This window comes from Aquarana catesbeiana, linkage group LG07, assembly GCF_042186555.1.
Source record: "Aquarana catesbeiana isolate 2022-GZ linkage group LG07, ASM4218655v1, whole genome shotgun sequence".
In the NCBI taxonomy this organism is placed as follows: Eukaryota; Metazoa; Chordata; class Amphibia; order Anura; family Ranidae; genus Aquarana; species Aquarana catesbeiana.
In genome coordinates, this window is record NC_133330.1 from 260,926,474 (window position 1) to 260,950,745 (window position 24,272).

The window sequence follows — 24,272 nt, forward strand, 5'->3', positions numbered from 1 at the left end:
TGCTTCTACATGAAAGCCGACCGCTGGCTGAAAAGAATGATACCAAGATGATACCTAAACCTGCAAGCATCATTCTGGTATAACCACTCAAAGTCGTGAATGCTGTACCTGAAGACAAAAATATGGTTAACAATAAAGCACAGTAAACGGTAAAGTATAAAAAATTGCAGACCTGAAAAGCAAACATGATAAAACATAATAACAATAAAACATTGCAGAATAGAATACAGTAAAAAAGAGCAGAACAATAGAGAGAATAGAGAAAGAGAGAATAGAGAGAGAACAATAAAACGACAAATATTATTTTTTATTTTATATTTTTGTTTGTGTTTTTTTTTTTTTTTTTTTTTTTACACTTTTTTTGTAACTGTAACTTTTATAACTGTAACCGGTTCCAGGTTCGGGTCTCTCAAAATGCGATGGCATCTTGGGAGACCCTGTGAAAGTGTGCCTAGTCTGTGGAATGCTGTACCCTACGCTAATACTCAGCTAGTGAATGGTAGCGTTCAAAACATTCACCAATGCAAAGACCAGGATTGTCAGGACAGGAGGGACAATAATAGCGGGTGTCACGCCTATATCCGCGCTTGCTGCAGACACGACATCTTTTTTGGGGGGGTTCGTTGGGTAGGGGTACTCGGGAGGACATAAAAATGCCTCTCATGCAGCCGACTGCATTTGGTTGGGGATGTGAATGGGGGAAGTACGGGCGCTGCAGAAGTGGTGGGTTCCCAATTAGGATTGGCGAATGCAGCAGGAAGGGCACTATGGGCATGACGGGCCTGTGTTTGTCTTCTTGGTGGCAGCGGGACACTATTTGTGCTTGCCACCTCACCAGCTTGAACTGCACTTATGGGACTCGCCACGTCACCAAGTGTTACTGCAGTGCTGGTTTGACTACGACCGGGGTGTACTAGGCCGCTGGCGCTTGCCAGTTCACCAAAACGCTACCAAAAAAACTGTTAACAATCGCAGGGAACAGGCCTGACTCTGCGAACGCTGCAGTTATGCATTTAGTGTTTTGTAAGTGACAGTGATCGATCGATACTGCACTTGGGTGGGCTGGGCTGGGCCGGGCGGAGGGGCAAAACGCAGGTGCTAGCAGGTATCTGGGCTGATCCCGCTAACACTGCGTTTTTGGGAACCCTAAACTGCTGGGGACGCCAGTATAGATCTGATCGGATCAGATATTGATCAGTTCAGATACTATACCACTAAGGGAGGTGTACGGTGCGTGCGTGGGTGTTAGCGCTACTGGCACTAACCTGACGCTGCCTGGGGCTGGTGCTTGCCATTTCACCAAAATGCTACCAAAAAAACTGTTAGCGATCGCAGGGATCAGGCCTGACTCTGCGAACGCTGCAGTTATGCGTTTAGTGTTTTGTAAGTGACAGTGATCGATCGATACTGCACTTGGGTGGGCTGGGCCGAGCTGGGCGGAGGGGCAAAACGCAGGTGCTAGCAGGTATCTGGGCTGATCCCGCTAACACTGTGTTTTTGGGAACCCTAAACTGCTGGGGACGCTAGTATAGATCTGATCGGATCAGATATTGATCCGATCAGATACTATACCACTAAGGGAGGCGTATGCTGCGTGCGTGGGTGTTAGCGGTACTGGCGCTTATCTGACGCTGCCTGGGGCGACGCATATCACCGCCGGGCGATCAGGGGCTAAATCTTTATTCGGTAATAAACGGCGGGTGCCCTGACACTATAAAAAATAAACAAACTAACCAGCGTCACCCGTAACGGTTATACAGTGATCAGTGGTGAAAGGGTTAACTAGGGGGCAATCAAGGGGTTAAAACATTTATTAGATAGTATATGGGGGTCCCTGTCGCTATAAAACTCTGACGGCGAACCTAAATATTTACGTCCCTAACTAGCATCACCAGCGACACTAATACAGCGATCAGAAAAATGATCGCTTAGCGACACTGGTGACAGGGGGTGATCAAGGGGTTAAAACTTTATTAGGGGGTGTTAGGGGGGTACCCTAGACCTACAGGGGGCCTAACACTCACTGCCCTGACACTGTAACTGTCACAAACTGACACCAATACAGTAATCAGAAAAAAAAAAAAAAAAAAACCTGCTTGGTGTCAGTTTGTGACAGGGGGGGGGGGGTGATTGGGGGGGGATCGGGGGGCGATCGGGGGGGGGATCGGGGTGTTTAGTGTGCCTGGCATGTTCTACTGTGTGTAGTGTGTTGGTGCACTTACATTGCAGTCTTCTCTCCTCGGCCCGGAACGGAAAATACCGAGCCGAGGAGAGATGACATCATTTCCTCTGCCTCTGTGTACAATACAGAGGCAGGGAAATGATCCCATTGGCTGAGAGCGATCGCGAGGGGGGGGCCACGAATGGATGGCCTCCCCCTCACCTCCGATCGCCGGGGGAGATTTGCCGACCGCCGCAGGCACCGGGGGGGGGTCCGATCGGACCCCCCACCCGCGGGCAGGCAAGGACGTACATACACGTCCTTTTGCCTGCCCGTGCCGCTCTGTCGACGTATATAGTCGTGCGGCGGTCGGCAAGTGGTTAAAGAAGAAGATACAGGTCTGTGAGAGCCAGAAATCTTACTTGTTTGTAGGTGACCAAATACTTATTTTCCACCATAATTTGCAAATAAATTCTTTAAAAAAATCAGACAATGTGAATGTCTGATTTTGTTTCCACATTTTGTCTCTCATAGTTGAGGTATACATATGATGACAATTACAGGCCTCTCTCATCTTTTTAAGTGGGAAAACTTGCACAATTGGTGGCTGACTAAATACTTTTTTGCCCCACTGTATGTAAGCCTATGTATTAATATTGGAACTAAGAAAAGGGGAACTTCACATTGAATATAATGTTATTTTAAATGAACACTTAGTTTTAACACATATAATATTGCCATCTTTGCTACATAATCAATAATAGAAGTTGAATAATTAAAGTACATGATATGATAATATAGATTTAAAGTATGTTTTATTATATGTTTATTGTTGAAAGGTTGCTGACTACTGTCAGTCTCTACATGGAATGTGTTGGGCATATATTATTACGCCCATGCCCAATGCACTGTTAATTGGAATCATATATGGGGAATATGACATCACTATTAAATTACATGTATCTGCTCGTACCAAATATCCTCTTTTAAAGAATCTGATCAGATAATTAAGTGGATTTAAAAGATTTAAGATAATTGCAAAATACAAATTTTAAGAGTAACATTTTAACTTGTAGCTGGGGTATTTTGATTATTCCAGTTAGAGTCTGACTTTAAGGAATGTTTTTAATTGTGCAGTTGCCTATCCTCACATTGCTGAAGGTTTGGAAGGTATTTTTCAATGTCAACAAATGTACTATATTTCGGATTGAGATAATTGCCCTGGGCTCCAAAGTGTTCAATAAATGGCATTATAGGTTTTGTAGAAGAGCCTAAGGTGGTGTTTTATGTTTGAAAAGTAATTGCTCTGAAGGGCCCATTTGTTGATATTGAAATGAAAGAAATGGGAACTTGGGATTGCACAGGGACATTACCTATTACGAAACAAGGGAATGGTTATTTATGCAAATGTTTAACAATGCTTGGGGATTTTAAAATGTTTAATTTAAATTTTGGGTTAAGACTGTAGTCTAACACAAGTTTAAGAATATTATAATTTAAAAAAAAGAAGAAAGAGGAAGTTATGTGTTCCAGGCGTTATGCCAAAGGAATTGTGGTTAAGAAAGAAAAAGGGAAGTAACTTCAGGTTGTGTAATTTTATGTATTAAGTAACAAAAAATATATATATATATACTTTGGGTGATATATGGATTTGAAAAAATATGGGAAAAGGTGTTCGAGGGGACAATATGAAAAAGATTCTAAATGGAGAATGAATGAAATGTCCAATGAATGTGGAATGAGAAAGTGGTATTGTATTGTGTAGGGTTGAGCTTGATGTTCAGGTTCGCGGCAAAGTCGAGCGCCGCGGAATTCCCCATAATGTACTTCGAGATCGCAGTGCATTGCTGTATGATGATTGGCCAAAGCATGCACCTGACCTGCATGCTTTAGCCAATCACAGTGCCCTCTGTTAAGAGAGACATAATTGGCCAAAAGCATGCTGCCTTTGGCCAAACATGGCTCAGGGGGACTAAGTCCACGTCCCAGACTATAAAAGGCTGCTTACACTGCGGCCGTGTGTAGTGTTGTTAGTGTGGACAGAGAGATAGTTTCATTAAGATTAAGCAGGCAGGTTATTCAGTTAGTGGCAGTGTATTTTATATATATATATATATATATATATATATACTCTGCATCCAGTGTAGCCTATATCTACAGTGCATTCCGTGGTGTACTGTTTCTAATACACTTCAGGCGGTGTACACAGTATCTAATACAGTGTATACAGTGTCTACTACATTTCTGGTGGTGTACACAGTTTAAAATACAGTGCAGCCATAGTACAGTTGCTAATACAGTGCAGGTGGTGTACACAGTATCTAATACAGTGTGTACCGTTTCTACTACACTTCTGGTGGTGTACACAGTACACAATACAGTGCAGCCATAGTACAGTTGCTAATACACTGCAGCTGTAGTATAGTTGCTAATACAGTGCTGGTGGTGTCCACAGTATCTAATACAGTGTGTACAGTTTCTACTACACTTCTGGTGGTTTACACAGTACACAATAGAGTGCAGCCATAGTACAGTTGCTAATACAGTGCAGGTGGTGTACACAGTATTTAATACAGTGTGTACAGTTTCTACTACACTTCTGGTGGTGTACACAGTATCTAATACAGTGTAGTGTGGTGTTGCAAAATAAAATATACATCATGTCCGGAAGGCCACCAAGGAGAGGCTGATGCTCACAGGCCACTAAAAGAGGGCAAGCAGCCTCTGTGTCTACAGTCAACAGTGCTGGTCATGGACATGGTGCATCCTCTGCAGGTGGCCGTGGGGCACGCTTGTCCTTTTTTGTTGCTGCTGGCCGTGTTATTGAGCCAGAACATGCAGAAGAGTTGGTGGAGTGGATAACAAAGCCGTCCTCATCTTCCTCATCCTCCGTCACCCAGGCTCAGAGTAGTTTGCCTTCCAATGCAGCTGCCAAAGCGGCCTATTCCACCGGCTTCTTGTCCACAGTTACTCGTTCCGTAACCCCACCATCATGCACAGAGGAGTCCCCAGAATTATTCAACCTCAGTGTCAGGTACATGCTGCTGGAGGATGAACAGCGATTTGAAGGCTCCGATTGTTGGTTCCCAGGTTGAGAAAGAGAGTAACATGAGCCTAGCGAGAGGGACAAGAAACTGGCAGTCATGTTCCCCCAGCTGCAGCATACTGCCAAGTTTGCTCTAGTGACGAGGAGGGAGGGGATGATGAGGTCACTGACTGTACTTGGGTGCCTGAGACAAGAGAGGGCAAGGAGGAGGAGGAACAACTCCAACGAGGCAGGATGTCCTCTAGGGGGCAGCTTAAGGGCAGCCACCTTATTGCATCACACTGCAGAGCTCCGCAGGTTCCTTGGTGTGGGCCTTTTTCGACACATGTGCAGCAGATCGCACCATTGCTGTTTGCAACCTATGTCTGAAGTGGATCAAGCATGGCCAGAAAAGCAGCCGCTTGGGCACCACATGCTTGACCACACATATGATCACCTGCCATGCAGTCTTTTGGCAACAGCACTTGAAAGACCCACATCAAAGAAAAAGGCGGACTTCTCCTTGCTCCTCATCTGGGATCTCCAACCCTACTATACTGTCAGAAACCATGAACCAGACCGAGACAGAAGTACAGTAAAATCACACTATTAATAAAAATAAAAAGGTAAATAGAGTAAGCATAGTCAAAGCATAGCCAGAGTCCATTAACTGGATTGGGTAGTCAGCCAAACCAGAGTTCAGTAACCAGATTGGGTAATCAGCCAAGCCAGAGTTCAGTAACCAGATTGGGTAATCAGCCAGGCCAGAAGTCAGGGATCCAAGTAGAGGAACAGCAAGCAGGATAAGGAGCCAGAAGGGATGTCAGCAACCCAGTCTTTAAACAGGAACACAGGAGATGGTTTATTGTGATGTGACCAAGGCGAAGGCAGAGATGAAGTGAGCTGGACATCTTTAGGTAGGCGGGACTGACGAGCAGATCCACAACAGCTGGTTAACTGTGGAGAGAGAAGAGACCTGGCAAATAGCCGACAACTGAGCGGCCAGCTCAGAGAAGGAAGGGCTGAGCCAGCCCTGACAGTACCCCCTCCTCAACGACTCCTCCCCCTCAGAGGACCACCGGGCTTGAGGGAAAAATGTCTATGGAAATCACAGAGGAGGGCAAGGGCATGTACGTCCGAGGATGGGACCCAGGAGAGTTCCACCGGACCGTACCCCTTCCAATGCACCAGGTACTGTATGCACCCACGGAACATCCGGGAGTCAACAATGGATTGTACCTCATACTCCTCATGGTTCTCAAATTGTATAGGGCGAGGACGTGGCACTGAGGTGGTAAAGCAGTTGCAGACCAACGGTTTCAATAAGGAGACATGAAACTCAAGTCAGCAACAGTTCTCGTACTCTGTTTGATGGACATGAGGCACTTGGCAGCAGAAGCGGAGCGTGCAGGAACGTCAAATACCCTTTTAAAGGAGGCCACAAACTCAGGGTAACTCAAGACAAGAGGTTTTTTGCGTCTCCCATAGAGGGTTAGCCCAAGCCAAGGCTCTCTCAGAAAGCAAAGATATCATGAACCATACTTTGCTTCTGTCCGTGGAAAACGCCTGGGGCAGCATCTCAAAGTATATCTCAACTTGGTTGAGAAACCCTCTGCATTGAACTGGATCGCCCCCAAATCGCTGGGGAAGCGGGACGGAACCAGACATACCTCTTATAGAGGTAATACTTAAGACGGGTGCCTGCACAGAGACTGGCGCAGCAGCAGGGACGGCCTGCAACTCATGTTGTACCGAAGCAGCCACAGTGGGGGATTCCAGATGAGCCGTGCGACTCAGGAGAGTTTGTAACGCCATGGCAAACTGATCCATGCGGTGATCTTGCTTATCCAATCTGGAAAAAATATTACCAACTATTGGGTTGACTGTATCTTCTGAATTCATGGCCTTCACCTACTGTCAGAAACCATGAACCAGACCGAGACAGAAGTACAGTAAAATCACACTTGTTTATTAATAAAAATAAAAATTTAAATAGAGTAAGCATAGTCAAAGCATAGCCAGAGTCCAGTAACTGGATCGGGTAGTCAGCCAAGCCAGAGTTCAGTAACCAGATCGGGTAATCAGCCAAGCCAGAGTTCAGTAACCAGATCGGGTAATCAGCCAAGCCAGAAGTCAGGGATCCAAGTAGAGGAACAGCAAGAAGGATAAGGAGCCAGAAGGGATGTCAGCAAGCCAGTCTTTAAAATTCCGATAAGCCCTCCGCCCGCAGACCCCGACAACCAATGGCCAGAGTTGTCGGGAAGAGGCCCTTGTCCTCATCAAAATGGGGACAAGTTGCTTTGGGGTGGGGGGGCTGCTGGGCGCCCCCCTGCCCCAAAGCTCCCACCCCCCATGTTGAGGGCATGCGGCCTGGTATGGTTTAGGAGGGGGGGGGGGCGCTCGTTCGTCCCCACCCCTTTTCCTGACCGTCTGGGCTGCGTGCTCAGGTAAGGGTCGGTATGGATTTTGGGGACCCCCCACACCGTTTTTTCAGCGTAGGGGTTCCCCTTAAAATCCATACCAGACCTAAGGGCCTGGTATGCCCCTGGAGGAGAACCCATACCGTTTTTCTATTTAAAATTTGGCACAGCGTTCCCCCTCATGATTCATACCAGACACCTGTCAGCAATGCTTGCCTCTCATCGTGAAAGGAAAAAACAGTTTTCCTTTCCAGATGAGTGAGCCAGCTCGGCGCTGGCTTCCATGACAGGGCTCGCAGGTGTCAAATCTAACCGATAACAGCAGCGAGATTAACACAATATCGCGGTCACCTACTGTAATTACAATTTTTGATCTATTTCACAGCAGGGCCTATTCCTGTGCCCACCAAGAGTAACCGTGAGGGCTTATAGTGTTCTGGTACCACCACCACCATCACCAAAGGCCCAATTTTTCTGCCCCTGTTTAACATGGGCATGTAATTAAATCTTTTGATATAGTATTTCACAGCAGCGCCCGTTCCTGCGCCCACTAAGAATACCTGTGAGGGCTTACAGTGTTCTGGTACCACCAAAACCTAAGGCCCAATTTTCTGCATCATATATAGGGCAGGCCGTATAGTATATATACTGCTGTTCAGAGTATATAGTGTCTGGGGGACCCCCACGCCATTTTTTGGGGGGGTTACCTTGCAGGCGTGCTCCTGAGTCCAGCATTCGGCATCCATAGTCTCCAAACACTTTTTATTGCAACAACTTGCATATAAGCCTTTAAAATTAGCACTTTTGATTTTTCACATACGTGTCCCATAGACTTGAATGGTGTTCGAACAAATTTTTTGCCGGTTCGCATGTTCTGCTACGAACTGAACCGGGAGGTGTTCGGTTCATTCCTGGTATTGTGTTTAATGAATGCACAAAGTATTATTTGATTAGTATCTAAGTTTGTTTAACCAGTTGCTGACCGCCGCACGCCGATGTACGTCGGCAGAATGGCACGAGGAGACATATGGGCGTACCTGTACGTCCCTGCCTCCCAACGGGCGGGGGTCCCGATTGGGCCCCCCCCCATGCCCGCGGCGGTCGGAATCGTTCCAGGAGCGATCCGTGCTGAGGGGGTGCCACCGATTCACTCTCCTGGCGAATGAGAAGCTTCCTCTGCTTCTCTATTGTAAACAGAAGCAGAGGAAGTGATGTCATCTCACCTCGTGCAGCCTTTTCATCCCGGGGCCCGAGGAGAGGAGACATCCAAGTAAGTTTGCACCAACACTACACTAACAGTAGAACACGTAGGCACACAAATCACCCCCCAATCACCCCCCCGCACCCCCTGTCACAGTGACACCAATAGCAGTTTTTATTTTTTTTACTGATTACTGCGTTGGTGTCATTTGCGACTGTTGTAAGTGTTAGGGCAGTTAGTGGTAGGCCCCTTTAGGTCTAGGGTACCCCCCTAACCCCCCCTAATAAAGGTTTAACCTCTTGATCACCCCCCAGTTAACCCCTTCTTCGTTTGTCGCCAGTGTCACTAAGCGATCTTTTTTCTGATCGCCGTATTAGTGTCACAGGTGACGCTAGTTAGCCAGCTAAGTATTTAGGTTCACCGTCAGCTTTTATAGCGTCAGGTACCCCCATATACTACCTAATAAAGGTTTTAACCCCCTGATTGCCAGTGATCACTGTATAACTGTTACGGGTGATGCTGGTTAGTTTGTTTTTTAGAGTGTCAGGGCACCCGCCGTTTATTACCTAATAAAGGTTTAACCCCCTGATTGCCCAGCGGGTGATATCAGTTAGGTTTTAGGTTCAGTTAGGGTCTGCGTCGCCCCAGGCAGCGTCAGATTAGTGCCAGTACCGCTAACACCCACACACGCAGCATACACCTCCCTATAGTATCTGAACTGATCAATATCTGATCAGATCTATACTAGCATACCAGTATCGATCGATCTCTGTCACTTACAAAACACTAAACACACATAACTGCAGCATTCGCAGAGTGAGGCCTGATCCCTGCGATCGATAACAGTTTTTTTGGTAGCGATTGATACAGTTGCTGACAGCCTAGGAGCTTTTTTACCTGTGAGTCTCACAACTGTACCAGTTAATTTAGAGCCCAAAATGGCAAATCGAAGGTACAGGCCTACACGTTTCTAAGCATGACAGATAGTGAAGAGGAAGTAACTCATCTGTCAGATTTAGGCTCAGGATCCGATTCTGTAGAGGACAGCGGCTCCATGACAGATATCGCTGACGATGGAATAGTGGTCCCTGCCAAGGTCAGGCATACCAGACCTTCTTCTTCTGCTGTTGAGGTGCAAGAACCGCAGGGCTCTCATATAGAGCAGAGGAGTACTAGCGCCGCTATTCCTTCTGGTGAACTGGCAAGCACCAGCGGCCTAGTACACCTTGCAGAATTCGCCAATCCTAATTGGGAGCCCACCACTTCTGCAGCACCCGTACTTCCCTCATTCCTGGCCAACCCGGCATTCAGGTGGAAACAGTTAATTTTACGGCACTTGATTATTATTCGCTGTTTTTCACGGAAGATTTCTATAGATCTATTGTGGACCAAAGCAATTTGTATGCTGGTCAATACATCGCCGCTAATCCCCAGTCCTCCCTTGCCAGAGATTGGAAACCAATTACGGTTTCCGAATTTAAGACCTTTCTGGGCCTATCCCTCAACATGGGCATAACTAAAAAGAGTGAGTTGTGGTCATATTGGTCCACTGACCCAATTCACCATATGCCCGTGTTCTCTGCTTCCATGGCCAGGGCACGATACGAGCAGATTTTGTGGTTCATGCACTTCAACAACAATGAACTCTGTCGTCCTCGTGGAGACCCTGGATACGATCGGCTCTACAAAATTTGGCCCCTCGTAAACCACTTCAACTAACATTTTGCAGACTTGTTTACTCCCCATCAAGTTGACTGCGTTGATGAGTCCCTGATTAAGTTTTCTGGCCGCTTGTCATTCAAACAGTATCTTCCCAGCAAGCGTGCCAGATACGGGGTCAAGATATATAAGCTCTGTGACAGGGCCACAGGCTATACATGTAGTTTTATGGTTTATGAGGGAAGAGATAGTCACATAGAGCTGACAAACTGCCCTGACTACATAGGGAGCGCTGGCAAGATTGTGTGGGACTTGGTGTCACCCTTATTCGGAAAGGGGTACCATTTGTACGTGGAAAATTATTACACGAGCGTGCCACTTTTTAGTCACTTGTTTGATCATCAGATTGGAGCATGTGGCACTGTGTGATCTAATCGCCGGGGTTTTCCCCAGCGGCTTGTAGATTCCCGTCTTAGGCTGGGGAGGAGAGCCTGCTTGAAGTGTAATAACTTGCTCACTGTGAAGTGGAGGGATAATAAGAATGTTTTTGTTCTTTCCTCCCTTCATGCAGACATGACGGTCCAAATGCCTACGGCGACTGGTGTTGTGGAGAAACCCCTCTGTGTCCAGAGCATATAACCTCAATATGGGAGGGGTGGACCTCAACGGCCAGTTGTTGGTACCATACCTAATTGCCCGTAAGGCCAGAAGTTGGTACAAGAAAGTGTCTGTATACTTATTTCAATTGGCTTTGCTGAACGCTCATGTGCTATACAGAGCTTCAGGACGGACTGGATCCTTCCTTGAATTCCAGGAAGAGATCGTCAGACCCCTTCTGTTTTCAGACGGTGCTCCACCTCACCTTCCCAATCCAAATGCAGCAAGCTGGCTGCATGAGAGGCATTTTCCGTATGTCCTCCTGAGTACCCCTACCCAACGAGCCCCCCAAAGAAAATGTTGTGTCTGTAGAAAGGGTGGATATAGGCGTGACACCTGCTATTTTTGTCCCTCCTGTCCTGACAATCCTGGTCTTTGCATTGGTGAATGTTTTGAATGCTAGCATACACTAGTTGAGTATTAGCATAGGGTACAGCATTGCACAGACTAGGCACACTTTCACAGGGTCTCCCAAGATGCCATCGCATTTTGAGAGACCCAAACCTGGAACTGAACCATTATGTACAGACGCACAGATTTTTTGTCTGGACTGGATCCGGACTGAATCCAGTGAACAATCCGACTGTGTGTGGGCTCCATCAGACCTGCAGCTGACTTTTTCGGTCAAAAATCTGACGGACTTTAGATTTGGAACATGTTTCAAATTTGTCCGACGGACTTGAGTCTGGTCGAAAAATCCGCTCGTCTGTATGATGTCTGTGGATGAAAACCCATGCTAGGGCAGCTATTGGCTACTGGCTATCAACTACCTTATTTTAGTCCAGTCGTATGTCATCACGTACAAATCTGTCGGACTTTGGTGTGATCGTGTGTAGGCAAGTCCGTTCGTTAAAAAGTCAGTCGGAAGTCCGCCAAAAGTCCATCGAATGTCTGTCGGAAAGTCCGTCGGACCAGTCTGTTCGAAAAGTCTGCCTGTGTGTATACGGCATTACAGTTACAGTTACAAATAAAAGTGTAAAAAAAAAAAAAAAAGTAAAAAAAAAAAAAAAACACAAAAACACAAAAAATATAAAATAAAAAGCCAAAAATAGTTGTTGTTTTATTGTTCTCTCAATTCTCTCTCTATTGTTCTGCTCTTTTTTACTGTATTCTATTCTGCAATGTTTTATTGTGTTTTATTGTGTTTTATTGTTAACCATGTTTTTGTTTTCAGGTACACCATTCAGCTGCAGCGCGGATTTATTGATCTTGACAGCAACAGCGTTTGCTCCCACGATACATAAAGCCGTGACTCCAGCGCTGTCGGAGGTGATTTCACCACCACAAATAAAAAAAAGCGCATATATGCCGAAGCATGGGGGCAGCAGGGGTGGAGGAGTAATTTGCTCCAAACTTTTGGGGCGGATGCCCCCATGCTTAGGCATATATATATTTTAGGCACAGCTGGCGTTAAAAAATGTTTTATTTTTTATTATTTTTTTTGTATTTGCTTTGCAGGTATGGTATGTCTTACTGTTATATTGTAATGTTACTTTGTTTTATTGTTAATCATCATTTGCTTAGCAGGTACGCCATTCAGCTGCAGCACGGATTTATTTATCTTGACAGCAACAGCGTTTGCTCCCACGATACATAAAGCCGTGACTCCAGCACTGTCAGAGGTGATTTCACCACCACAGTGAAAAAAACTACATTTATGCCAAAGCATGAGGGCAGCAGGGGTGGAGGAGCGACTTGCTCCTTACTTTTGGGGCGGATGCCCCCATGCGTCGGCATATATATATATATATTAGGTACAGGTTGCGTTAAAAAATGTTTTATTTTTTTCTGTTTTTTTTGTATTTGCTTTGCAGGTATGGTAAGTCTTACTGTTATACTGTAATGTTACTTTATTTTATTGTTAACCATCATTTGCTTAGCAGGTACGCCATTTGGCTGCAGTGCGGATTTATTTATCTTCACAGCAACAGTGTGTGCTCGCACGATACATAAAGCCGTGACTCCAGCGCTGTCGGAGGTGATTTCACCACCACACATAAAAAAAAGTGCATATATGCCGAAGCATGGGGGCAGCAGGGGTGGAGGAGTAATTTGCTCCTAACTTTTGGGGCGGATGCCCCCATGCTTAGGCATATATATATTTTAGGCACAGCTGGCGTTAAAAAATGTTTTATTTTTTATTATGTTTTTTTGTATTTGCTTTGCAGGTATGGTATGTCTTACTGTTATACTGTAATGTTACTTTGTTTTATTGTTAACCATCATTTGCTTAGCAGGTACGCCATTCAGCTGCAGCACGGATTTATTTATCTTGACAGCAACAGCGTTTGCTCCCACGATACATAAAGCCTTGACTCCAGCACTGTCAGAGGTGATTTCACCACCACAGTGAAAAAAACTACATTTATGCCAAAGCATGAGGGCAGCAGGGGTGGAGGAGCGATTTGCTCCTTACTTTTGGGGCGGATGCCCCCATGCGTCGGCATATATATATATATTAGGTACAGGTTGCGTTAAAAAATGTTTTATTTTTTTCTGTTTTTTTTGTATTTGCTTTGCAAGTATGGTAAGTCTTACTGTTATACTGTAATGTTACTTTGTTTTATTGTTAACCTTCATTTGCTTAGCAGGTACTCCATTTGGCTGCAGTGCGGATTTATTTATCTTGACAGCAACAGCATGTGCTCGCACGATACATAAAGCCATGACTCCAGCGCTGTAGTAGGTGATTTCACCACCACAGTTAAAAAAATAATGGTGCATGTATGCCCATCATTAGAAATGGGTGGATGAAGGGAGGTATTCTAATTGTGGGCATACCCACCGATCAATCTCTTTTTTTCGTTCAGCCCACAGGCTGCATGAAAAAAAAGATTACAATATATGCCCAACAAGGACCAGCAACGTACTTGTATGTTGCTGGACTTTGAGTGGTTATACCAGAATGATGCCTGCGGGTTTAGGTATCATCTTGGTATAATTCTGTTCAGCCAGCGGTCAGCTTTCATGTAAAAGCAATCCTAGTGGCTAATTAGCCTCTAGACTGCTTTTACAAGCAATGGGAGGGAATGTCCCCCCCCACCATCTTCCATGGTTTTCTCTGGCTCTCCTGTCCCAACAGGGAACCTGAGAATGCAGCCGGTGGTTCCGCCAACAGACCATAGAGCTGATCAGAGACCAGAATGGCTCCAATCATCTCTATGGCCTAAGAAAGTGGAAGCTACGAGCATTTCATGACTTAGATTTTGCCGGATATAAACAGCGCCATTGGGAAATTGGGAAAGCATTTTATCACACCTATCTTTGTGAGGTCAGATGCTTTGAGGGCAGAGGAGAGATCTAGGGTCTAATAGACCCCATTTTTTTCAAAAAAGAGTACCTGTCACTACCTATTGCTATCATAGGGGATATTTACATTCCCTGAGACAGCACCCCTGTCCACCCCTGCTTTTGCGCAAAGGTGAACAAAAGCATCAGTCTGGCGTCCTATGTAAACAGCAATTGCACCATGCATGTGATGTATCACCACGAAGGTCAGATCGGGGGCAGTAATTTTAGCAGTAGACCTCCTCCGTAAATCTAAAGTGTTAACCTGTAAAGGCTTTTGAATATGTATGTAGTTTGTTGGCGCTGCACGTTTGTTTTTTAAAGCATGTCGTGTTTGGTATCTATGTACTCGGCCTAAGATCTTCTTTTTTTCTTTCAAAACTTTTATTAGTTTTACAGAATAAGGAAGAACATAAGCAAAAAAATAATACAAATCACATCAAACTGATGCATGACATTTCCCTGAGGGGGACTTGTATCCTGACAGTACAGAGTTTAATAGTTTATCAAAACACTATAACCAAAACAGAACCTACTAAGCTGCTGCCATTCCTCAAAGCGAGTATAGGCCTCCAAGTTTAGTTATCTTAGCTTAGAGTGGCCTACAGGGAATTCGCCGGCACCCCTAAAGGGATCTAACTGTGCGCGGGAGAATCTCCGTAAGCCACCTCGCCCTTATGTATACCGAGGGGCCTCAGGTTCATAGATAACTTTGTGCAAAAGCTGCAGCCTGGATATAAAATCTTCATGAGAAGGAAAAATAAGAAAATTAGGAATAAACAAAAAAAAATAAGACACTTGAGCTCAACAATCTAATAACCCCCTTACGGGAAATAAATTACACCATATTCGGGGGGCCAATTCCTAGTCCCCCTATAGTGGATAGGAGAAGAATAGTGAAAGATACGCAGAGAAGAGGAGAAGAAAGGGGGAAGAGAAGAGAGGGAGAGAAAGAAGCTAGTCTTTCATCGGGAGGGGCCCCCGTCCCCTATTAAACTCGCTCATAATTTTAAGGTTGGACGCCGGGTCTGAGGGAGATTCCAATAAACTGTGCCCAGGGCTCCCAGATAGCTTCGAATTGCGCTTTTTGTCGTCTAGAATGCTTGAGAGTTTCTCTTGGGACATTATCCAGGAAACTTTGTGAATGGCTGCCTTAAAGGAAACCCTGGGCTGTTTCCAAGCTTTTGCAATGGTTAATTTGGCCCCTAGGAGGATAAAGTATATTAGTTTATGAGATTGTTTAGGAGTCTTGGGTAAGTTGTCGTTGAGTAGGGCTATGGCAGGGGTTTTTGGGATTTGAATCTTCGTTATTTTACGAATCAGAGAGAATACCTTGCCCCAGAAGGGCCTCAATCTGGGGCATTCCCACCATATGTGAGCCATTGAACCCAGAAGCTGGCACCCTCGGAAACACTGAGGATCCGCTGTTGGGTACATTTTAGATAATTTGGCGGGGGTAAGATACCATCTTTTTATGACCTTGATACTGAGGACGTCTATGACGAAACACATACAACAGAGCCACGCACACTACGTCACTACCGAGTTCTTGAGAGGGTGGAACGCAGCTGGAGCACAGTGGGCCGCTGCTGTTCCCTATCTTGGGCTTACAATAGTACCTGTTTACGGCTTGTTCATCTGCGGTCCTAGGACCGGCCACAGATCTACACGCTGTTTGAACTTTGTGCATGCTGTTTTATTTAAGTTTTAATAAATGGATGAATATAATTTTTACTACACTATGGGAGCCAATCTCTTTCTTCCATGAGGAATATACCAATGGTCACACCTATCCCAATTGGAGTCAAAGGGTTACCTGTGGGATCTGTATAGTAGACATCTTGGTGAAACCGGTGCAACAGAGTATAACTACAGGTGCATTACCCCTGCAGGGGTGATAGGATTCAGTGAGTGGGGACCCTTGAGGGGGAGCACATAAGTCACCTGGAGATACTGCGAGCACTCAAGTCACCTGTGATGATCTATGTTACATCTATGTGCACTATTCTGACATATTATCTACATGTGGACTGTTAGTTACTTCTACTCACACATATAGACGTTACACGTCTTTTCTGACGGTGTTTTTGATGTTGGAACTTTACTACACTCTTATTTATGCATTTTTTATGATAATATAATTTTTAAGATTGCAATATACTTTTATATATATTTTTTCAATCCATTTTCTTGGATACTTTCACAGTGTAATGTATATTATTATCTTCTCCTTTGTATGCGAGATGCAACACTTATGTACATTTATTCACAGATCTATTTAATTATATACACACATTTATATGTACACCTGTACAGCTCATTACAGTCATTGTAGAATACATGAGTTACGCGTTTTCCTTTTTTTCTATATGTTGGCATTTATGCTTCTATACACATATATACAGAATATACCTCTAGAATAGACCCTGTGGTTACCCTAAGTTAGGGAATGTTCGGCATAGCAGTCCATCTATGCGGCTTTGTATACCTAGGGTACTGTTTATTGCACACCTAGGGTATTAGTTTTCGTCCCTTTCTATACTTTTTGTGCCACCTCTGGCACCAGGTAGCGCCATCTACCCCACCTATAGTTTACTTTGGCTTGTTAGCATATAGAGCTCCATCAGGGGAGCTCTAGTAGGGGAGGCACACATACAGGGGGCTGCACATACAAGGGTTCTTCCAAAGAAGTGGGGTTCTTTAAATAAGTGGCACTTGCACCATCCATCTGAACATTTTCTTCTCTCTTCACAGGTAAACCTGCGTTTATACCTCCATATACCTTTAAACTGAACATTGACTGACTGCTCAAATGCATATTTGGTAAACCTGCGTTTATACCTCCATACACGTTTAAACTGAACATTGACTGACTGCTCAAATGCATATTTGGTAAATCTGTTTGTCACCACTGTTTCAACTCCATCTGTAGCCATGCTCACATTATTTCAATGTTTTTTTAGCCATTAAGTCTTACCTAGCTCTGCTAGCTGTGTTCCTAATATGCCCTCTTAATTGATTAATTGCCAGATTCTATCCACACCCAACACACAGTATAAAAACAAGGCCTTCTTTACGGGGGAACACATACAGGGGGCTGCACATACAGGGGTTCTTCCAAAGAAGTGGGTTTTTTTAAATAAGTGGCACTTCTGCTCTTGCACTTCAGCGAATTGCACAATGCAAACTACAACAGACAGCAGATGACCTCAATTCCAAATTATCTCACCTTCCTCTCTGAAACATGCTCTCTTTACCTCTCCTCCTTTTCACAATTGCTGCCTTTCTCCTCAAACTCTCTTTTCTTCACCCCTCTGCTCCACCCCACAATCTGTACATATCACCCTCACTTCTCCCCTCCCCCTATTACTGCACTCATCACCTCTTTCTAACTCTAAGCCCACTTGCTAACCAACCCCCCAGGATACTGAAGCATGTCCCCTCATACAAATCATATTCTCATATTACCTTTCTTACTCTTCTGCTTCTCCTAACCACTGGAGATATTTCCCCAAACCCTGGGCCTCCCTTATTTAACTGTGCCCAACACACCCATCACCCTACACCCTCTGGCAGTAGTCGCAATTTACACAATTTAGTCTCCATTCCTCTTCTTCCCAACACCAGCCTCCCTCTCTTCTGCGCCCTCTGGAACGCCCGCTCTGTCTGCAACAAACTCACTGCTGTTCATGACCTCTTTGTCACTAATTCCTTCAATCTACTTATTCTCACCGAAACCTGGCTCCACGAATATGACACCCCTTCTCCTGCTTCCCTATTCCAGGGTGGCCTTCACTGGACTCACTCCCCTAGGCCTAATGGACGCAAGGGAGGTGGAGTGGGATTCCTCCTATCCCCCCAAAGCACCTTCCAGGTTATTCACTCTCCTCCCTCTTTTTCTCTCTCATCATTTGAAGCCCACTGTATACGTCTATTCTCTCCTACTTCCCTAAGAATTGCTGTGATCTACCGCCCCCCTGGACCATTATCAACTTTCCTTGATGAGTTTTCTGCCTGGCTACCCTACTTTCTCTCTTCAGAAATTCCCACAATCCTTCTCGGTGAATTCAACATCCCTGCTAATACAAACACTCCTGCTACTTCTAAACTTCTTAGTCTAACCTCTTCATTTGACCTAAAACAATGGGTACAGGCTTCTACTCACTCTGATGGCAACACCCTTGACCTTGTATTCTCCTACCTATGCACTCCATGCAACTTCTCAAAAAATCCTTTTCCTCTCTCTGACCATCACCTTATTAGTTTTTCCCTCCACCTGTCTTCCACCATCTTTTGAAGCCCACTGTATACATCTATTCTCTCCTACTTCCCTAAGAATTGCTGTGATCTACCGGCCCCCTGGACCATTATCAACTTTCCTTGATGAGTTTTCTGCCTGGCTACCCTACTTTCTCTCTTCAGAAATTCCCACAATCCTTCTCGGTGATTTCAACATCACTGCTAATACAAACACTCCTGCTACTTCTAAACTTCTTAGTCTAACCTCTTCATTTGACCTAAAACAATGGGTACAGGCTTCTACTCACTCTGATGGCAACACCCTTGACCTTGTATTCTCCTACCTATGCACTCCATGCAACTTCTCAAAAAATCCTTTTCCTCTCTCTGACCATCACCTTATTAGTTTTTCCCTCCACCTGTCTTCCACCATCTTTCCCTCCAATCGCCTAACCATCACCCGTAGAAATTTTCGCAACTTCAATTCCTCTCTCCTCTATTCTGCTACTGACCACCTCTATGACAAAATCTCTCCCCTGTCCTGCCCCAACTAAGCCACGTCCATCTACAATAAATCCCTGTCCTCCACCCTGGACAAGCTCGCTCCCCTCACTACACGCAGAATCAGGCCTCGACCCCCACAAGCCTGGCAAACAGATGACGCTAAAATTCTCAAAAAACGTAGTCGCGCTTTTGAGCGTCTGTGGCACAAGACTAAGTCTCTCAAAGACTTCAACCAATACAAATCTGTCCTCCAAAAATACTATTCTTTCCTCCACACTGCCAAGCAGACCTATTTTACAACTCTTATTAACACCTTCTCATCTCGTCCCCGTAAACTCTTCTCTACCTTCAACTCTCTACTTTGTCCTCCACCGCCTCCACCCACTGACTCAGTCATTGCCCAGGAGATTGCTAATCACTTCAAAAACAAGATTGATACAATCCGTGATGAAATCTCCGCTCTACAGGTATCTCCCCCATATAAGACCCCATGTCAACAGGTACAACTGACACTCCCCCTATTCAATAAAAAAGAAAGAAGGACGGCGCCCTCTAAGTGCAGCATGTATGTTAAAAATATTTATTACAATAGATAAAAACACTCACATTTGAGTTGCTAAAGTCCAGCATGTAAAGTAGTTTCATCCGCGTGCTCTCGGGGGATGTGGGTGTCACGGGCCCGTGACACCCACATCCCCGAGAGCACGTGGATGAAACTACTTTACATGCTGGTCTTTAGCAACTCAAATGTGAGTGTTTTTATCTATTGTAATAAATATTTTTAACATACATGCTGCACTTAGAGGGCGCGATCCTTCTTTCTTTTTTATTGTTCCAGAGCTTCTTCTAGCTTTTATAGACTGGCTGCCTTCCATTTATTCAGCATCATTTTATCCTTACATGGACTAATATCTGAACTTGTTGTGAAACATTAACTACCACCACCAAGTTCCCCCTCTCAGGAACCCCCAACCCACCCCCTTCCCCCCACCATTTTTAGTTATATGTACTCGGCTACATCCATTGTGCGCCATATTAATCCCTTGATCGTTTATTTACTCCCCCTATTCAAATCTGCTACTACAGACAAAGTTGCTAAACTCCTTTCTAGCACCCACCTAACCACCTGTCCCCTGGACCCTATTCCCTCTCACTCTGACTCCATCCTACACTCTCTAACCCACATCTTCAATCTCTCCCTCACCTCTGGCGTCTTCCCCAATGCTCTAAAACATGCACTGGTCACCCCCATACTTAAAAAGCCGTCCTTGGACCCTACCAATCTTAACAACCTACGCCCTATCTCCTTGCTCCCCTTTTCCTCTAAGCTCCTTGAACGCCTGGTTTACAACCAACTGAGTGACCACCTCATTAAAAACAACCTTCTTGATCCCCTTCAATCTGGATTTAGCCCTTAACACTCCACAGAAACTGCTCTTTTAAAAAACTCACAAATTACCTAACTGCAAAAACCAACGGACACTATTCTGTACTCCTACTTCTGGATCTTTCAGCTGCCTTTGGCACGGTTGACCACCCCCTCCTCCTCAAAAACTTTACTCCCTCGGTCTCCGTGACTGTGCTCTTCAGTTGCTCTCATCTTACTTATCCCAATGCACCTTCAGTGTCACTTACAATTCTACTTCCTCCACTCCTCTTCCCTTCACTGTCGGGGTCCCCCAAGGTTCTGTTCTTGGACCTCTTTTATTTTCAATCTACACCTCTTCCCTGGGTCAGCTGATAGCCTCTCACGGCTTTCAATATCATTTCTACGCTGACGACACACAAATCTATCTCTCCACCCCTCAACTCACTCCATCAGTCTCCTCACGCATCACTAACTTACTAACCGACATATCTGTATGGATGTCACACCACTTCCTCAAACTCAACTTGTCCAAAACCGAGCTTATAATATTTCCTCCCCCACGTGCCTCTTCCCCTGACTTGTCTGTCAAGAGCAATAGCTCAACCATCCACCCGTCCCCACATGTCAGGGTACTAGGTGTTATCCTGGATTCTGAACTCTCCTTTCGGCCCCACATACAATCACTTTCCTTGCTTGCCGCCTCAACCTCCGCAACATCTCTAAACTACGTCCTTTCCTAACCAACGAAACCACAAAGCTCCTGATTCACTCCCTGGTTATCTCTCGCCTCGACTACTGCAACTCCCTCCTCATTGGCTTACCTTTAAATAGACTATCCCCTCTTCAGTCCATCATGAATGCTGCTGCCAGACTCATCCACCTTACAAACCGCTCAGTGTCTGCTACCCCTCTCTGCCAATCCCTCCATTGGCTGCCACTCGCCCAACAAATTAAATTAAAAAATACTAACAATAAGTTACAAAGCCATCCACAACTCTGCCCCCAGCTACATCACTAGCCTAGTCTCAAAATACCAACCTAATCGCCCTCTCCGTTCCTCCCAAGACCTCCTGCTCTCTAGCTCCCTCATCACCTCCTCCCATATGCGCCTCCAGGACTTCTCCCGAGCCTCGCCCATCCTCTGGAATTCCCTACCCCAATCTGTCAGACTGTCTCCAAATTTATCCACTTTTAGGCGATCCCTGAAAACTTTCCTCTTCAGAGAAGCCTATCCTGCCTCCATCTAACAACTGCATTTTTTTCTCCATTAGCTCATCCCCCACAGCTATTACCCTTTTGTATAACTTGACCCTCCCTCCTAGATTGTAAGCTCTAACAAGCAGGGCCCTCTGATTCCTCCTGTAATGAATTGTATTGTGCTTGCACTGTCCTCCCTAATGTTGTAAAGCGCTGCGTAAACTGTTGGTGCTATATAAATCCTGTATGATAATAATAATAGTACCCTGTTATCCTGTGTAGTTTGTCCTAAGCGTGGCTTTTTTCTGTTATTATTTTCTTAAAAAGTGTTTGGGGACCTGGGTCCTGCACCAGGGGACCTGTATCAATGCAAAAAAAGTTTTAAAAAACGGCCGTTTTTTCGTGAGCAGTGATTTTATTAATGCTTAAAGTGAAACAATAAAAGTGTAATATTCCTTTAAATTTCATACCTGGGGGGTGTCTATCATGTGCCTGTAAAGTGGCGCATGTTTCCCGTGTTTAGACAGCAAAATGACATTTCTAAAGGAAAAAAAGTCATTTAAAATTACTCGTGGCTATAATGAATTGTCGGTCCGGCAATACACATAAAAGTTCATTGATAAAAACGGCATGGGATTCCCCCACAGGGGAACCCCGAACCAAAATTAAAAAAAAAAAATTGTGGGGGTCCTTCCAAATTCCATACTAGGCCCTTCAGGTCTATTGTGGATATTAAGGGGAACCCCGTGTCAAAATAAAAAAAATGGCATGGGGTCCCCCTTAAAATCCATACCAGACCCTTCAGGTCTGGTATGGATTTTAAGGGGAACCCCTTGCCAAAATTTTTTAAAAAATGGCGTGGGGTCCCCCCAAAAATCCATACCAAACCCTTACCCGAGCACGCAACCTGGCAGGCCGCAGGAAAAGAGGGGGGGATGAGAGAGCGCCCCGCCTCCTGAACCGTACCAGGCCACATGCCCTCAACATTGGGAGGGTGAGCCCCCAAAGCACCTTGTCCCTATGTTGATGGGGAGAAGGGCCTCATCCCCACAACCCTTGCCCAGTGGTTGTGGGGGTCTGTGGGTGGGGGGCTTATTGGAATCTGGAAGCCCCCTTTAACAAGGGGACCCACAGATCCCGCCCCCCTGTGTGAATTGGTAATGGGGTACAAATGTCCCAAAAGGTGTTTGGGGACCTGGGTCCTGCCCCAGGGGACATGTATCAATGCAAAAAAAAGTTTTAAAAACGGCCATTTTTTCAGGAGCAGTCCAATTTTATGGACATTCATAAGCCATACAAGAGACTTTTTTTGTGTTCTTCTTTGGCACTATTTTTAATTTGGCCTAAAGGCTGTCATGCCCCTCCCTCTTGCTTTTATGGACTGTCACGCCCCTTCCCTGTTTATATTTCATGGACAATTGCTATGCAGCTGAGATTTTGATATCTACTAATTCTGACGTCTTTATTGTTCTCTATTTTAGATGCTTAAGATAGTGGTACGTTTATGGGAAAGTAGTCCAGGTGAATATTGGTGGCATATTGGGGGCAACATGGTTTGTGATTGTCACATTCGTGACAAAAGAGAGGATTGGAAGTCATGTAAAAAAAACCCTTGTGTTTTACAATCTAAGGCTCAACTGTTCCTTTAAAGTTATCATTTTGCTGATCAAGTAAATATATATATTGTTGTTCAAGAAGTGAATTTGTGTTGAAATCGAAAACAGACATAGGGAAGTTACGTGTGTGTCATAAGATGGTCTGCATTTATATCTGTCTAGGTGACATAATATAATGTGACATAATGAGTTGGATATGTGACATAATGCTTGGATACAGAGATGTAACACGTTATTAATATTGTGACATTGTGATTGGTTAAATACATTGCTGAAGGAAATATGTAATTTGAACATGTACCCCTTATTGGTGGGAAATGGTTGGTGACGCCTATCTTTCATTCATATTTAACACCATGTCTGGGATAATAAAACCGAATAGTGTATGAAGCAACTTTGCTGTGTCAATTATTCATATACACTGTTTCCTATGCATAGAGATATTTGTGTATGAAAGCAACAGAATCGGCCGACAATGAGGTAATTATAATTAGATAAGAAGATATTAGTCAGAACTAGTGGTTAAAGGTGAAGTTGCACCTTTCACTGACAGAATCAAAGGATTTTTAAGGGGTATGTCTTAAGTTAATTGTATGCAAAAGCAAATTGTCTGGTTGTTAAATACTTAAAGTGGACCTTACATGAAATTTAAAGGTTGCATATTTCCTAACCCCTATCCCCACATGTAAAAACATTTTCAAATTTGGCTATATAAAAAAAAAAAAAACACCTAACAGCAGGGAGAGTAGCCCATCTGTGTCAGACTCACCTGGGACAGAGGCTTTTGGAGGGGACTGAATGCTAGCTTCTTGCCTACCGATTATGGGCCCTGGCATTTGGGGGAACGGTGCTCTTTGTGAGCTGTATGCCTGGGGACCCTTGAGGTGGTGTTACTTTAGATTCAGGTCCATGTCCCCCAAGACACACAGACTCTGG

At 44.8% G+C, this 24,272-nt stretch overlaps 1 protein-coding gene and 1 long non-coding RNA gene across 4 annotated transcripts in view; one reads left to right on the forward strand and one right to left on the reverse strand.

Moving 5' to 3' along the window:
- LOC141103555 (uncharacterized) overlaps positions 1–24,272 on the forward strand; it is a 295,050-nt gene that overhangs the window by 218,173 nt on the left and 52,605 nt on the right. The gene's annotated exons all lie outside the window — the stretch shown is intronic.
- LOC141103554 (flavin-containing monooxygenase 5-like) overlaps positions 1–24,272 on the reverse strand; it is a 207,981-nt gene that overhangs the window by 167,335 nt on the left and 16,374 nt on the right. Inside the window, exon 1 of one of the 2 annotated variants that reach the window (XM_073593263.1) lies at positions 21,986–22,063. The exons of the other annotated variant lie outside the window; for it this stretch is intronic. The gene's annotated coding sequence lies outside the window, so the exon portion shown is untranslated. Of the gene's footprint in view, positions 1–21,985; positions 22,064–24,272 lie in introns of those variants that run through there. 2 annotated transcript variants of the gene reach the window in all.